The sequence below is a fragment of the Melampsora larici-populina genome (assembly GCF_000204055.1).
Source record: "Melampsora larici-populina 98AG31 unplaced genomic scaffold MELLAscaffold_32, whole genome shotgun sequence".
Taxonomy (NCBI): domain Eukaryota; kingdom Fungi; phylum Basidiomycota; class Pucciniomycetes; order Pucciniales; family Melampsoraceae; genus Melampsora; species Melampsora laricis-populina.
In genome coordinates, this window is record NW_006768796.1 from 408,912 (window position 1) to 425,502 (window position 16,591).

Genomic DNA, 16,591 nt, shown 5'->3' on the forward strand with positions numbered 1-16,591 from the left:
AAGCTTGCCTGGGAGATGGATGGCCACATATGATGAAAAAGCCAAATTTGCATTTTGCTGAACACATTGGCTCTATCTCCACCCTTCTTGGGCCACCTGCCTATATGGCTAGCTGGGCTGGGGAGCAGATCATTGGAAGCCTAGTTGCTGCACGTAAAAATGGAAATCAGTGTATGTCTCTATATCAATATCAGACCTGTAGAAAATTGGCTGACCTTCTTTTCCCATGCTCAGAAAGGCAGGGCCAGTCATTACTTCAGCACTATTCCAGACGTAGCTTCTTCCAAGCCATGATCAATAACAATCACACTGCTTTTGAGAATGTTCCTATTATTGGCACTACACAAAATGTCATCTTTACCGGGCGGTAAAGAAAACTACTGACATAGAAAAGTCCTGAGGCAACAGGAAGAGAGCTAAAAATCTGAAAAAATATGCACCTTGTTCCTAGATGTTGGGGCGTCATGACGAGTATTTTTTTGTATTTTACACACAGATATTGGTTAATGTACTAACAATAAAGGCTGAGAATCATCAAAAACCCACCTGTAACAATACCTGAAATTTGGCCCTTGACTTTGAAGACAGGATTTTGAAATCTTCAAACATCAATAACTTTTGCAGTTCTGGGTCAAATCACTCGATTTGAAGTGCATTAAAAAGGTGAGCCTTTCCCCTACATTTTTTGTTCAGACATCACATCTGTAGCTGGTCTAAAAAAGATCCTACAGAGCAATTCATGCAGAACTGTTTGAACATATGTAGAGTGTTTAAATGACTAGATAGCACCTTACTAACATTATGAAGTGTGAAGGAGAATAGTTCAGCTTTTGAATGAACCAAAAATCGAGTTATTTGGAGGAGAATTGCAAAAGTTATTGAAGTTTTTAGACCACAAAATATTGTCTTCATACTCATGACCCAAATTTCAGGTATTGTTACATGTGAGTTTTTGATGATTTTCAGCGTTTATTGTTAGTGCATAAACCAATATCTGTGTGTAAAATACAAAAAAATACTCATCATGACGCCCCAACATCTAGGAACAAGGTGCATATTTTTTCAGATTTTTAGCTCTCTTCCTGTTGCCTCAGGACTTTTCTATGTCAGTAGTTTTCTTTACCGCCGGGTAAAGATTACATTTGGTGTAGTGTGGAGAATACCTCTTAAGAAAGCAACAGACAGACTGGAAAGAAAGAAAACTCAGTCCTATTGCCTTTGGGACCCTTCAAAAGAATGGTTATATAGGGGCAGAGTACACGACACGCTCAAAATTTGATGTGACCGCAAGCATCCTCATTTCAAACAAGCCACATAGCACTTACAAGAAGACGCCTGGAAATAGCTACATCTCCTATTCCCACAACTGATGTAAATGGAAGGGCTGTATCACTGACACTATCAAGCTTCCCAGCTCTGAAAATCCACTCCTTGTTGGCCATTCATTGGTACCTCTTTCTGATGATGACAAACACAAAAAACCGTACTATTTGTTGCCGGACTTGCTGAATGCCTCAGTGCTATGTGACAAGCATGGAGGATATCATGTCATTAAGTGTGACAAGGTTATTGGGCAGCTAGTTGTCATCAAGAACAAAAAGGTACTTTTGATATTCAAAGCAAAACGCTGTCAACGGTTGAATTGATGAATCTGGTGAGTTTTGAATTGATTGGGTTTTTTGCTTTTGACTGAGTTTTGTTGTTTGGCCAGGGATTTGTGCAAGGCGAGGATGAGGATTGCATGGATATGGATGCATGATTGGTGCTGAATGGCTGACCGGTCATAGGATGTTGTAGATGGTCTGATATAATTGCGCTTGGGTATCCTTTTTGTTTGAACACTCTTGATTTGTCTATGATGCCAATTTGTATCTATGGTTTTGAGAGACATTGAATCTGGACTTCACCAGTGCTTATGCGGAATTGAATCTGTCAGCTCATTATGACTCAGATATATATATACCCCATATCTCTTCAAGATTGGGTTGCCAACTTGTGGAGATCTGTTCCACACCTGGTCAAGAACATTACAATAACTAGTCAAGATATGTCTGATAACTGGTCAACAAATATCCAAAAACTTGCCCAAGACTGCATCATGTAAGTTGAAGACCCAATTAAAAACAAATTGAGCTCAGCGGGATGCACTGGGCTGCCAGTCACTTGTGATTGGGGGCTGTGAAAGAAGTCTTGGCATATCAAGTAGCCGCCTCACTTGACAACAACATGATTCAATTGATTCAGGATGGATATGCTACTGACACCTTCTGTATGAAGATTCAGAAGACCTTACCGTTACAAGAAGCCACTGAGTGGAAAGACAACCTAATGTATGTGGACAGACAACTGCTGATACCTGCAACCGGTAATCTTCGGCAGAGATTGATACAACAGACGCATTCTGGATTAGGACACCTCGGCACATTGAAAACACTCTCACAACTTTGAGAAGAATTCTTTTGGCCGGACATGTTGTCACAAGTCAAAGCATTCATGAGTTTGTGTGACAGCTGTCAGAGACTGAAGGCAAGAACAACACTACCTTCAGGCCAACTGCAGGCAACAGAAGTCCCCAAACGTCCTACGGAAGACATCAGACTTGACTTCATTGGGCCATTCCCAAAGGTTTGCGGTTACAACATGATTCTTTCATGCACTTGCCTGCTAACTGGATTTACTAGAGCAATTCCAACGTGCCAGACGGACTCAGCAGAAGAGACAGTTCAGAGACTCTTTGGTGCCTGGCTAGCAATTTTTGGTGCCCCACAAACCATGATTGTGGACCAAGACAAGGCCTGTACGTCTAAATTTTGCAGGAACTTAACTTATTGATGCATGTTCATGTGAACCTGGCAACATCTTACCATCTTCAAGCAGCCGGCAGGAGTGAAAAATTGATCCATTCTTTTAGGTCTCCTTTTTAGAAGCCTTTTTAGAGGAAGGAAAGAGAGGTTTTTAACCAACTCTTTCCTTCACATGTATTTGACACGCTCAGGGTAGATGCTGTGCGCAAGACTTGCTCCCGAAGGAGTGAGGCTTGCTCAGCTGTGGGTGAAAGCAAAGCCTGTCTTTTTCACTCACTTGAAAGGCTCCATGTATGGAGATTCAAGAGTGCTGAAAAGATCCTCACCTAGAGAGAGAAGGCTGAGACCTTTTGAACCCATATCAGGGAACGAGGTTCAAAGAGCAGAGACTCTGCCAAAGGGTCTCAAAGCCCGATCTCTTTGGGTCAAGATTCCTGAATCAGTGGACACTCGCATCCACGCATTAAGTATGTAGAGGAGGCGACACTCCCAACAAAGTAAAACTCAATGGCATAAAAACACATGTTTACAAAAATAAGCAGAAAAAAGTGAAGCAAAACAAAAGTTTAATAACCCAGACTAACGTTTGCTTTTTTGAGAATCATCGCAACAGAGTCTTCGCAGGAGACAAATGGTAGCTCTGCTAGTAGTTCTATCATAGGGCCGTACATATTGCTTGTAGCAAGAAGAAGTCTAACGGCCTGAATGTTTTAGCGCAGGTACAGAACTTCCCATCACCAACTTAAAGGACACCCCTCCTATCCTCAAACTGTGGCCAGACCAAGTGTTGTCGTCGCCCGGTTTGTGTTGTCTATGGAAATTTAACATGGTGGATCTATGAATGGGCCTCAGGTGATCCCCTGCTGGGAATAAAGGAGATCGCCCTTTTCCAGGCACAAGCAATAAATCCGCCTCAATTGCCGCCACTGGATCTAAAATGTTGGGTTGTCTTGACAAACGTAAGATTTGTACCTCCCCAGGACTCGCTGTCTTTGCCAGTCGCACACTGATTTCTGTGTGATTGTTGTCGTCGCTGAAAGTAACATCTTTCCTTCTAATAAAAACTGAGGGATTATCATTACAAAGAGTGAGCTCCCCTAAGCGTGCCAACCCCCAAAAACCTGTTGACAGTACTGCCTTCATACCCAGGCCAGAGGTAGTGCAAGTACTCAATATCAATACTAGCATATGTATGTCCATCAGGGTGAGTCCTGCTCGCAGATTAGGTTTCTTTACTTCAGGTCTATCTGCCGCTTTGAACAAAAGTCGAAGTTTGTCAAGATTCACTTCCGGAAATCGTTTGTCGTGTAGCACATGCCACATTCATAGACCGGAAAGATACCGTTTAGTAGTTCTACACAGCACTGTGTCGTTGTCTTCGTTGTCTCTGCACCAAGACACAAAAAGGTATATGGAGTAGGTAGTAGCTGGGAATGGGGCGGGTGTTTGTGACCAGAAGTATCAATTAATGGCTGCCACATAGTGGCGAACTGTGGATGGCGCCCAGCCGTGTGACAGGATAAACTCGCTTTCCTCATCCAACTTTTGTAAGGTTCCCGGACTGGATTGTCGCAAGACGTCATGTGCTAGCATTGAATCACTGTTTGAGTGAAAGTCTTCGTGTGTGGCTCCACCTGACGAAGGAGTGTAGCAAGATCGATAGGAATAGAGATTTGTATCATTTTGGAGGCGTCTTTTGAAGGGTCAAGTCCTCATGAAAGTTTGTTGGCGTCGTTGTCGTTCAATATGACCCTAACCAGGTTTAGGTCGCAGTCTGACTTGATCAGTAAATCTTGAAGGACTTTCCATTTGCTGTTCACCCAAGGGTCTTTAGACTTTCAGTTACGGGCTGCTCCCTCTGTTGTGGTATTGTCGGTTAGGCATGATAATGTGTAACCCTTTACGTCCATCTTTGGACAGTCTCTGCCCAGGCTAATGTACGCCTTGGCTTCCCATTTGGGCTGGACCAGCCTGGGAGCCATTCGAGTTGGCCCCATGACTTCCCTATTATGATGCCTATGCCGTAGGAAGACAAAGCATCGCCCACCCAGCCTACATTTCAAACCTTGTAGTCTGGAATCAGTCTGGTCGGTTTCAAATTATCTAGACATACTTGCCAATACTCTACATCTTCCCTGACCTCACATGGCATTTTTCGGTAACCAGGTGTCCGCCACAACACTACCCACTTGAAATTTTCTACCAGGTAAGCTTTCAGTTGTGGTAATATTAATATCAGAAGACCTAGTTTCCCAGTAATTAACTTCTCTACGTTGTTCCTTTTGAAACATTCTTTCGACAGAAATAGTTGTATTTCTTTCTTACGTTTTTTGAGTTTCTTGGTAGGAAGGGTGACTGTTTTGTGTTCTGCATCCCATAAAAACCCTATAAACTTCTGTTTTGTTGAGAACTCAGAGCACTTAGTAACATTCGTTTTCACTCCTAAGTCTTCACTTGCTTTTACAATGTCTAGCATTGAAACATCCGATGATGCCTTCTTCACCATTAAATTGTCATCCACCCATCAAAAAGCCTCTAGCAGATTAAGTTTCCTCTTCATTAGCTCTTTCCAACCGTCAGCGGGACCTCCAAAATAATCGCATCCTGCAATGCCCCCAAAGGCTATTCTCAAGTCTATATAGATCAGACCATTAAAGTCTCTAATTGCTAAATATGGCCATTGTGACGGGTGGGTTGGGATTTGACAATATGCTCCTTCCCAGTCAAAAAGACCAATTTCTACACCTATGTCTGAAGCTTTGACAAACTTTGCTACCACCTTAAAATCATCCCAGGTCGTTTTAAATTGATCCTTGTCCACAAATGAATTGACAGAAGGTATCCTTTCATCAAACTTCGGGAAAGACATATCATTAATTGATCGAAAACTCCCATCTCCATTTATCACTGCACCTAACGGACTCGTCCGAAAAAATCCAAGGTTATCGAACACCTGTTGTTCTGAAAATGGACCAAACATTCTACCGGCCAATACCTCCTTCTTTATACTTTCTTCAATTTTATGTCTCGCGTCTAAAGCTGATTTGTGATTCGGGGTGAGAAATACTGAAAGCCTTCTATGATGTGTTTAGGGATTCCTTGATGAAAACCTTCTATAAAACCGTCTAAGAGGTATAGATAGTCTGTTAAGAGACCATACCTCGCTAACTCTCTTTCCCATACTTTCACGTTCATTTCACATTTAACCTTAGATGGCCAAATCTTTGATTTATTAAATATTTTCAGTGGTAAATTGTTTCCGATTTCTGAAATATTCCTTTTCAATGGTATCCTACTGACAGATAAACAAGTTCTTATTCATAAGAATCTTAAATTTCATATTTTAATAACAGTCTATTACAAATTATAAGAAAGGAAATTTCAAAAAGGTGTATCATTACAACAAATTATCGCTCACACTTTATCTTTTGAAGTCAATTGTGTTTGTTCAGGTCTGACATTTTTCTCCTTTTGATAATTTTCATCGTAATTGTTTCCTTTGTAATTTGGATTTGGATTCTGTCTACCTTTTCCTTTTTCTTATTTACTATACGGAGACGGTGATCTTCTAACGTTTCTTTGTTGATATTGATTGTTTCTTCTATTATCTTTGAAACCTTTTTGAAAACCTGGAACTTTTAAAAATGATCTGTCCTCTTCGACCTCCACTTCTGAATCGGTCGAATTGTGATTTTTTCCAACAGGGTATCTATCACCCGTTATTGGACTGAAGCTCTCCTTCTCGTTTCCTTTTGCATAAGCTTAAATTTTTTGAATGAAAGATTCAGTTTAATTTACATTTCAAGTTATAAATTTTCTAACTTACAGTTATCATATTTCATGATCCTCCCATCTCTCAATAAGTTTGTTCTAGCTAAAGCATCTTCTAGAAACTCTCCTCGTTTAACTGATGGATCTCCAGGAGCTCCATTCACATGATTACATAAGACATCGGGTCTTACTGCTATATCATATCTGAAGGCAGTTAACCAGCCATGTCTCATACTCAATTTTTGTACGTAATCGAAATGTTCCTGCAAGCTAAAATTTCTACAATCAGTTTGACAATTCAAAATTTGTATCATTTTCAGCTGCTTACTCTTTTGCAAAATCCTTATGTTTATAATGATCCTCTAGATATTTTACCATTGATTGTCTCGCACGAGTCCATTCAGCAAAAGAAAGACACCATTTGTTCTTTGGGATTTGTCCCATCAATTTGTCTTTCTTTTTCGAGGTATTATTAGATGATATTAATTTATCTAATTCTATCCGCTCTTTGTTAAATATGGTTAATGGTAAATGATAGTCCAACTTCTTCAGGTGACTATCCCAAAATTCGTTAAACGCTTTTAGACCAGATCTAGATGTTTCACCTTTTTTATAGTTCTTCAATGGGTTTATTTCATCGTTAGATTTATCTTTTGAAGAAATTTTATCACTCGTTTTTTCATCCATTGAGTTTAAAATTCTTTCTAACAAGTCTTTATCGTTTTGTGCCAAGGCTAACTTTGCCTGTTCTATCAAAAATTCTATAAACATGGTTCCATTAGTTTCACTTCGCATTATTGATTGTTAAACAAATCTAAATTCAAACAAGCTCCAATGAGAATTAGATTGATAACATTATATCTAATTTGGTCGTACAAGGTGATACTTGACCATTTGATTTTTATGATCGTAGTTTCTGTACTACTTGATCAGACAGAAACAGATATTCTACTTGACTAACGTCGTAATTATCTTGTTTTGAAAACACTTGACTCATGGAGTCGTGAATGTGGAATGGCACTTGACTAACAAGTCGTGCGGATAAATTTATATTATCATCAAAGAAAATTTCACCACTAACTTGATTTGTTTGAACCAATTTTATCATTTTTAGTCTTCTCCATTTCCATCAATGAGTCACTTGAATCTTCTGATGATAACACCAAGTCTCTATTTTTCATTTTCTCTATTATAGTTGACTCTTCTTCTTCTTCTGACTGTTGTTTTCTATTTAATTCCTCTTCATCTTCTCTAGCTATTCGTTTGTTCTCTTCTAAAGTAGTTTCAATTTGAAAATTGTGTAAAAATTCATCTGAGTTAGGTGGAGTCGGTTCTGACGTGAACTCTGGAAGTAAACCTGAATTTCTCCTGCTTGATCTCATTTTGTTGAAACGGTGTTGACTAGAGTTCTTAAGTTCAAAAAACAGGTGGTCTCCAGCGAGAACACTGATGAGGATAAGATGTGAGGGATGAAGCTGGAGGATAGGAAGAAGACCCAATAGGTAGGACTTCTCAAAGAGGGAAGATCCAGCCAATTGGGTCAACGTCAAACAAGACAAGGTCCCATCCAGGGCCTGACTCTTCAACGGTTGGGATTACCAATCCAATGTCCTCCAACTTCCCACGCGACAGCATGTTGCGTGGATGACATCTCCTCATGAGGGAGACCGAGTCATGGACAGCGGGCATTCCTTGTGCCTTCGTCACATCCTTACAACAAAACACTTGTGCAAATCTTGAGGCAACTGGTTGGTGATTGTCATGGCAAATGGTATGACCCTTTTCCCCCGGTAGAATGTGTGATAAACAGTGCACTGAAAGTTTTGACAGGAGTCTTGCCCTTTGAGTTTGTTTACAGCCAAAAATCATGATTATTCCCTGTGGTAGGTTGACTAGACAAAGTCAGGCGCAATGTGTCAAAGTGGATGAAACACCGTCAGGCGGCATGGGCACAGTACCACAAAAAACTGTGGACCAGCCAAATCAGTCAGGCCGTACATTACAACAGTAGGAGGAGGCAAGGTGATATGTTGTCTGAAGGAGACTGAGTGTTAATAGATAGAAAAGATGGGCAACAGATTGTCAGAGGTGAGGGTGGACCAACATCAAAATTAAGGCCCCAACATGATGGACCGTACAAGGTCACAGAGGCACTTAACGGAGGATGCAACTTCAAGTTGAAATTAAATGTCAAAGACAAATCACACAATGTGTTCCACATCTCAAAACTCAAAAACTACCAATGGAGGGAGGAAGAGAAAGGCTCAGAGGGCCAAAAGTAAGTCCTCCCACTTAGTATCCACCACCAAGGCTGCTATAATTTGTTTATGTAAAGCAATACCTCGGCCATACACGTGAGCATCCAATATTTTCCTGGTTTGCATTTCGGAGGGCAAGACAAATACCTCATGACTCAAACCTCGAGCATCAAGATATTACAAATTCAACTCAAGATCTCATATAGCTTATGTTCAAAAAAAATAAAAAAATAAACTCAGTCTTTCAAATTATCTATTTCTTTTTTTTCAAATTTTCACAAATTATGACCTCTGCTATTCTTATTGGGGTTTTTTCTTTTCTCTTTCTTTCTTTGCGTTGGGACAAGGTATGTCATTTTGCTGGCAAGTGATGCCTTTAATTTTGTTTCTTTTTTGATCAAGGTTACAAGGAGTTACATTTTTTTAGAAGGGGAGGGATGTAAGGGGTACTTAGTGTTGGATTGTACACATCATGGTTTCAGACAGATACATTATATACTAGTCTCGTCGCCTTAGCTCCAGAAGTCTTTTCTTCACCAAATACTCTTTGGATGGAGGTAGGTGAGCATCTTAATCCATTTCATCAAGGGTTTCTTTAATTCATTTCTCTTCAGTTTTCTTTGTGTGATAGTCTTTTCTTGACCAAACACTCTTCGGATGGAGCTAGTCTGTGTTTTTGGGAAATCTAGAGTTGGGTTCTAAATCAAGTCTCTGAGCTTTGAGCTCTTGTCCCCCTTTTCAGCAAAGACTCCCTCTTGAGAATCTTACAGGTTCACTAGAGGAGAAGGGGTTCTGGGAGTGTTACTGAAAGTACAAGCAATACCAACAGTTATGTTGACAGGCTTGACGATCATTTGGGGTTGATAATGCAAGGTGGCATTGTTGATTTTGTGAAGATTGGTTTTGCAAATGTTGAAGCGTGTTTCCGAAGCACATACATATGCTTACATGCGAACTTGTGGTGTCTGTAGGATGGGCATGAGCAATTGTTGAAAAGTCGCATTCAGCCTTTTTCAGGGAGTGTGGTAGGGAGACAGTATGTGACTTCGCAAGGGCGGGTGAAACTACTAAGAGTCCACTATGGTCAATGGAAAAAGGACGTGAGTTTTCAATTTTAAAAAGACAAGGAGGTGGAAGGAGGCAGCCTACTTGGCCATTGTCAACTGGTACAATGTCAACACAGAGCGTAGCCAATGCTTCGTTGGTATAGGTATTGCCAAGGCCTTTGGCAATGCTCTGGAACTTGGTCTTTTGTTGGGGCCGGAATGCCATAGTAGTGGTTATGACGCTTGCCCGCAAGTCAGGTTCCACATTTTTGACCAGTGTATGATCATGTCATCCGGACAACAGAGGCGGGTACAATTAAGGAATTTGAACTTGATAATACAATGATAGCTCCCATTGAAATTATTCGTATGGACTCCTTGAATTGGAATGTTGTGTTCAAATAACATGCAGTGCTTTGCATTGTTGACCTACTGCGTGTGGAAATTGTGAACAAAACGCTTGCATTTGTTGTGGTACTTGTCCTGAAAATCAGACCATGACTTTTGCCAACAAGGAGAGTATATGACGCCCATGGCATCCTTGTGCATTACATCCGCGTTGTCCTGGGGCGCCTTTGCAATTGCATTGAAGGACAACGTGTTTGATCAGCAACAATAGTGGGGCAGGGAAAATGGATGATGTACCAATGTTTTAGCTTTGGCACGGATAGCGTGCAATACGTGGAACATGCAGAAGAAATGGTGAGGTGGTGTCCTGCTGGTTGCATAGGTCTCTTGACCAACTTTTGATATGCCAAGGCGCAATTGGTCATGAAGGACTCAGTCAAATGTATGAAATCGTGAGGTGGGATGTAGAAGACTAACATTTTTTTAGCCGAGGTTAAGAACCAGACAACTGGAACAACACTGCCAGTGGTTGGATGGAAAATGATGAGGGTGAGGAGAGTTAGTTTGGAGTGCGGCCATTTGGGGATAGTTGAGCAGACATTATAAGTCAAGTGAAGACAAATAATGTTGACACCATACTTTGCTAGCTGGACACGTTGCCAAGGTGAAAAGAATGTGATTTGTAAGCACTTGTTGACCTTGCTGATGTCCTTTGTGGTGTGCCATCCGCGCTTTGAAGACGCTCTAACCACATTGTGATGGAAGTCAAGGCATGACTGTCCAATTGCTTGATGCAAGTAGTGTGGTGCTGAATAGCGTTGGCAACAGTCTGCCTATCAATGTTGAGGCTTCTGGAACAATGCTTACAGGACTATCATTGTACTGAGGGAGGGGGCAGCATTATGTACAAGGAGAGATTTAATGAGGGTGCCTTACAGGAAGTAAATCTGGACACAATAACAATTGTTGGATGAAGTGCCATGTAAGACCTTTGATGATACGTTTGTTGAGCCAGTCACGCACAACTGAGGGCAGTTGCATGCGCCGCATATCATTTGCTGAATATGGATTGTGACACTTGTATTGCCAATACCATTGAAATGCCAATTTGCCGTCGAAGTCTTGCAAAATGACCAACGGGCAGGGCAACCGACTTTGATGGATCCACAGGATTTACAAGTGGGGTTGCCTACTCAGGGTGTGAATGCTTGCAAGGGTGACCAGAGCAATTACAGAGGAACAGTCAAGTCCATTTGTGACAACGTACGGGGCCTCCACGCCGGGAAGGTGAATTGGAAGCGGTTCAAGGCAAGGGTTGCATATTGGGACAGCCGTTCTGGCAATCACCCTGAGAGATCCAGGGTGAAGAGGCCTTCATTGCAAAGATAACATTGTTTTTGATCTTTTTCTCACATGGAGTGTCAGACAAATAGGTTTGAGCTCAAACAACAGAGGTTGACAAGAAGTATCCCAAACCAACCGGTTGGAATTTCCATTATGATTGAAGCCAGTGGGAGTGGGCGCCAAGTGGACAACAGGAAAAGGGAGGAATTCATGTATGCTGGCGGCACGTGGAAAATCCTCAAGTCCAGTGACATTAGAAGTCGAGTGGTGACTGCTATCTGAAGTATAAATGTTGTCAGGCTTGGTGTGTGTAGAGCTCTCAGTGTGTCAAGGTTTGTTGTGTGCCATGCTGAAAAAGAAGATGATTGAAATAAAAGCAGAGTAAGGTGATGATTGGAAGAAAACCAGACACAAAGTGCAGATAACCATTAAAAGAGTGAACAATGGAGAAGTCCAAAAGGGAAAGTTGAAGACAAGGTGAAGCAGAAGTTTTGTGACAAGTTGGAGGTCACCACATACCGAATGTGATCTACAAGAGTACTGGCATTGCAGGAAACAATGACAAGCCGGAGTGCGCCACGTACACCACGGGGTGACTTTGAACTGGCCCCACCTGAAACGAGCCATAGTGGCATTGTGTGGTGGGGCTGTGAAAACATATGACATTTTTAGGTGAAAGACACCTGAGGGAGGCCACGTGGCCCTCACCCAGGCCGTCACCTAGCCACAAGGTGAAAAAAATGACCACCTCAGTGTAGTGTGGTTTACCAGCCAATTGGTAGGCAGATCAGGTTTGTCTGACAATCCAAGCTCTCTCAGATGCTGAGTACCTGGATGGCAGGTTGGTCAAGCAAGGAAATATTGACCTGCCGTCCAGGTACTCTGTGAGGCTGGCATCGGGTGCTCGGCACCTGGCCATTGTACAAACAAGTTGAAGTCAAAAGAATACATTGCAGAGACTCTCTCTAACAGTTTGACCAACATTCTCTTCTCGCCTACCAACATCAAGCACTACACATTTGATCTATGAGTTAGCTCTTCTTGATTCATTTCTAAATAAGTAAATAGATTTACGATTAATCTTATTGCTTGAAGGTCTTGATGATTATGAGTTTTACACATTGATTTTGAAGGCCAATAAAAGTGTGTGGTCAATCATAAAGCGAGATGAGAGTGAGAGAGATGATGAGTGCAATGAAATGGTAACCAACCATTTGAATGGTTTTTACCCTTCTCTTTGATTGATCCATCAAACCACTGCAAAAACATTCTTGAGCCGAACCTCAATTCAAACACCTCGATACAAACAATCCGAAAGCGCACCAGATTGACTCAAACAACTTCAAGGTTATCTGAAACATTCAGGATCTCCTCATCAACTGTTTGTTGATCTGCTAATCCATTGTTTTGGCTCGACAACAAGTTCTGATTTAACTGAATCCATTCTTTTGGATTGACAACGAGTTGCGATTTAACTCTTTAGGACATCTAATCACTCCAACTTCTATGAAATAATCAAAAACAAAGACTCAACTCAAGAACATTAAATCAATACAACAACCAATATTAGAACATCAACTTCAAATCAAACTGCTTCTATCTACTACTTAGAGATAAGATTCTCATCAGTACTCTTTGCAATTGTGGACTGCCGTGCTTTTGTAAAAAGGATTCTTTGGGTTTACAGAACACACATACTGGTAAGTCCTATTGTTTACAATCTGTTTTGTAGAGATGAACTGATCTTTGTTTTTGATCTATACATAACATCAACTTGGGACAGTTGCTGGGAAATAAACATAATTGTTTAAAATTAAAGATACTCAAAGAGGACAACTTAAGACAGTTGCTTCAAATTGAAACTAATTGTCTGATTTAGATATTATACATTAAAATTAAAAATACTCAAAGAGAAAGTAATTAACTTGGACAGCGTGTTGTAAGAAGAACAAATCAGGAGAGTTGCTGCAAATTGAAACTAATTGTTTGATTTAAACACTTTACATTAAAATTAAACATACTCGAAGAAAAAAAAATTACATTACATCAACTTGAGACAGTGTGTAAATTTAAAATACTCAAAGAGTATCATTTCCAAATAATAAACTGTATAATGCCACAAAGCGTGTATGTGCATTCAGATGGCTGTAAGTCTCAAACTTGTCTGACATAAGAAAGAAAGAGACATGAAACTGATATTTGGCATGTATTACATATAGTCATTGTCAGTGTAAAAGAGGGAAACAAAGAGAAGTTTGAATGTGTTTTATGTCATAGCAGATTTGTCTCTGACAGGCTTCATGTCAGAGAATCCAAACACAGATCTCTTGTGCTTGAAAATGAACGACACGTACGACACTCACCTGATGTACCACCGGGAATTGGCTGCTATACAAAATGCACTTATTGATGAATTGAGTGAATCTGATGAATCCAATGAATCCAATGAATCCAATCATTTGAATCATCCAGATCATTCAAAATCAATCTAATGAATCCAATAAATCAAATCAATCAAATCAATCCGATGATCAAGATGAAGAGTCTGGTTTTATAGACATTGACCACATCTCTGACGATTTGTTAAACTCTCTGTGTGGAAGTAAAGTTGATGATAATATAGGTAGTTTGGACAAATCAAGTGATTCTGATGCGTCTAGCAGCACTTCAGAGATTGATTCAGCAACATTACTTACATATGATCGGACAAGTGACTGGTATCCATTTAAGAAGAAAGAAGTAAGTCTTCTCTTTGAGTTTTTTTGGTTGAATTATATTGGAAATACTGACAGTTTCATTTTGTGTTCTTGCTTAGCATCTTGTATCAATGCTTTTGATTGGAAGTTTGCATAAATTGATCTCAAGAGAAGAATACGAACAGATACGTTCAATTTTTGCAATCTGTTTAATATTTCTTCAAACATATAACACCACTCGAGACATGCGTGAACGTTTGAAGAAGTGGTTAGGTTTAACTGTTGCTGAACAAGAAAGTCCTTCATGAAATCTTTGTTTTGGATTGAAAATGCAAGAGATTATCACACAGGTTAGTTTCATTTGGGCTGAACAAAAATTGATTCAAGTTGACTGATTTCTATGACATAGGAATTGAGCAATCCACTTGTTAGTCCGCACCTGGTGTTCATTCCGGAGGCTGTTGACAACAAACCCATCAACCGTCTTTCACAATCGAAAAAGTGGAGAGAAGATTATTCTAGAGATCTACGAGTCCAAATGATTGAACATGACTCATTTCATTACTATATCTACGAGCCTCTTTAGCTTCTTTCTGGTGAGCAAGTTGTTCCTATACATTTTTATCAGCAAAAAGGTGTCATCTTTTCGAAATCTGTCAAGTTATTCAATCAACCATCTGAATTAGATACTGGTCTCAAACTCTCAATCCCAGAAGAAGAAGACTGGAACTCAGAAAATCACGAAATTATTTCAGTTGATCAATTTTATCATCCGTATCCAAACTTGGAATTATCAGATGGTTCAATGCTGAAGGATTTTTGTAGTAACACACTGTTTCGTGAGTTTCTTCCTGTTGTCTTTCTATTCAGTATGCTGAATACACATCTTTTTTATGATTCAGAACCAGACGGCAAAAATGTTTTGTCAATTCCACTTCCAAATCCTTGGGGAATTTGTGCCAATGGATTGTTAATTCAACAAATACCTATGATACTTTATTTGGATGATACTTCCGGAAACGTGTCAAAGAAGTGGAACAAGCATATGTCTATATATACAATACTCGTCGGTTTACACAGTGCCCGTGGAGAGCGCCCCCAACGTCGGGGGCTCCAACGAGTACAAAAGCTTGCCTTTGTACTCTTGAAGGCCCCCAACTTCTAGAGCGCCCTTCACGGGCACGGTGTTACCAGCTAAGCTTGCTAATCCAGAGTTCAACATACACTTTGTAGCAACTACAAACACTGCAAACGCACTTGAGCTTTTTTGGTAGGACTGTAGATGAATTCAAGTATGTGTAAAAACTTTTAAAACTTTTTCTATATTGTCTTGAAACTGATTTTAATCTTTTTTTAGTCAGATGAGCAGTGAAGGATTTTCAGCATACAATTCAACATTAAAGAAAGATGTTTATGTAACAGCTTCACCACTTCATCATTGTGGCGAGTCTCCAATGCATGCCAAAATTTTCAACACACCTAATCCATCAATGACACTCAACCCTTGCCGTATATGCGATTTGAGTGTGGAATCTAAAGAAAAAAAGAAAACAAAAACTTACATACAGGATTTCTTAGGTTTAAGTGCTGATGGTTCTGTGGTATGTGATTTATGTTTTTCTCAAAAATAAAGAACCACCTGACTTATTAGATCTTTTCATTAGAAACATTTCAAATTTTGTGATTGGGCTCTCACAAAAGAACATACAAGGGAGCTCTGGAAAATAGTTCGAAAACCAAGATCCCAAAAGAAGTTCAGTGACTTGGCAAAAAAATATGGAATACAAGATAGCATAAACTCAAAATTTATTCAAATGATTTGAGATATGCCTACAGCAACTGCAGAAGATTGACAAGCTATCATAGAAAAATGTGAATTACTTGATGAGGAGTTTGGTGACCTGTTGTTTAATCCGCTCTTGGATCTCAAAGGTTTTATTTGATCTTTATTTGATTTATCAATTTTTTTTCGATAAACTCACTAAAGTTGATATTCATGTCTTCAACAGGCTTTGATGGTCACTTAGACACTCGGGTAGAGACTCTACATGTTTTCCTTCTTGGAATTACCAAATACCTTTACAGTGATGCAATTTCCACTATTCCTCCCCGTCATCATGATGATCTCAAAGCGTGATATGCTTCTTTCAACATTTCTGGACTCAACATTGCACCAATCATTCCTCAAACTATGATTGACAATGCCAAGAGCTTAGTTGGTAAAGAGTTTGCCGTTGTTATGAAAATGGTTGCTTTTGTACTTTTTGAATACATCGACGAGGAGCACCGTCTACTCTGGAGCTATCTTTCAAATCTCGGATTGT